The sequence below is a fragment of the Triticum dicoccoides genome, chromosome 1A (assembly GCF_002162155.2).
Source record: "Triticum dicoccoides isolate Atlit2015 ecotype Zavitan chromosome 1A, WEW_v2.0, whole genome shotgun sequence".
In the NCBI taxonomy this organism is placed as follows: Eukaryota; Viridiplantae; Streptophyta; class Magnoliopsida; order Poales; family Poaceae; genus Triticum; species Triticum dicoccoides.
In genome coordinates, this window is record NC_041380.1 from 335,863,437 (window position 1) to 335,864,800 (window position 1,364).

Sequence of the window (1,364 nt, forward strand, 5' to 3'; positions counted from 1 at the left end):
ATGTATGCTCAATATTGGTTTGTATCCATTTGATGCTTCATTTTGAGTTAATAAAGTTCACCCTAGATAGTCTTGCTATATTATTATTTGTTTTTAAGCGTAAGATATTTCATGTGTAATAACCTTAATGAAACCTTTAATCATCCTTCCAAGATGACAAGAATTGCTTGCCGTTTAACTAATTTTGGCAACTAGATCTGATCTAGGATAATACTAATAACTAAGAACTACTCAATTAGTAGAAATGAACCCCGGAATATTACATGGATATGCTCACCAAGGTGGAGAAGGGAATATATGTCGAAACTTGGAATCGCATCATTCTCCACCTCGTATGCATACCAATTTGTGTTGTGAATTGTGCCGTCTGACATGTATGTATTGGCGCGAGATAGTTCTACTTTCAACAAATTATTTGCTCTCAATCTATTCTGATGCATTTATCAGCAAGTTTCGTTATTTCCCGTCCATAGACTGAGGAGTATAGATGTTTGATGAAATCGCGTAGACAAGCAACAATATATTCTTCCACTTTTTGTGCGGAGAGCATCAAATTGACAAAATGAAAAAAAAGGAGAGGATTAATAAGCTACTAACAATTATATTATCTCTTTACACTTGGATCATAATTTTTCATCATCATCAACATAGAATTCGTCCTCCCACCGATTCTCCCAGCACAAACCAAACCAATGAAGAACGCCTCACCATCATTCTATTGCCAACGAACGCTGGAGTCCCATGGTTGTCGTTCGACCAAAAGATCCAATGGGAGTAGAGAGACGTAGACACACCAACCTTTCCTGGACTTGGGCTAAATAGAGCTCAAATGGCTCTCATTTATAGGGGCATCAACGGTGACGCCAGCATCCACGTCAGGATCCAGCAAATTGAAGCGCCATGACGGAGAGCGTCACTTACTACCAGTAGTTGCTCGCCCGCTCCCGCAACTTCCTCCGCAATATCATGTCACAAGTTGTTGTCATGGTAAATCCAGGCACTCGGCCAGCCGTGCCGCCGAAGAAGGGGAAATGAGACGTTACCTTGTTGAAGACATTGCTCGAAGATGCTCGGACTTGTTCTTCAGGATGAAAACCTAGAATCTTGACTTTGGTCATTGGATCCGATGATGACGGTGTTGGAGGGCTGTTCCCTTCCTAAAGACATTGTTGCCGAAGAATGTCGTGCCCATGTGGTGTCACAGATGGCTGGTGCTTGTTGATTGTTGCTTTCACTTTTGATTCTTTTCTCTTTCCTAGCTTGGGCATAACTTTGATCTTGTAGGCTTTGCTATTTGCCAGCTTTTTTATATGTATTAATGTTGGTTGTTTGAGTTAATAAAGTTTGCCCTTTATCAAAGAAAA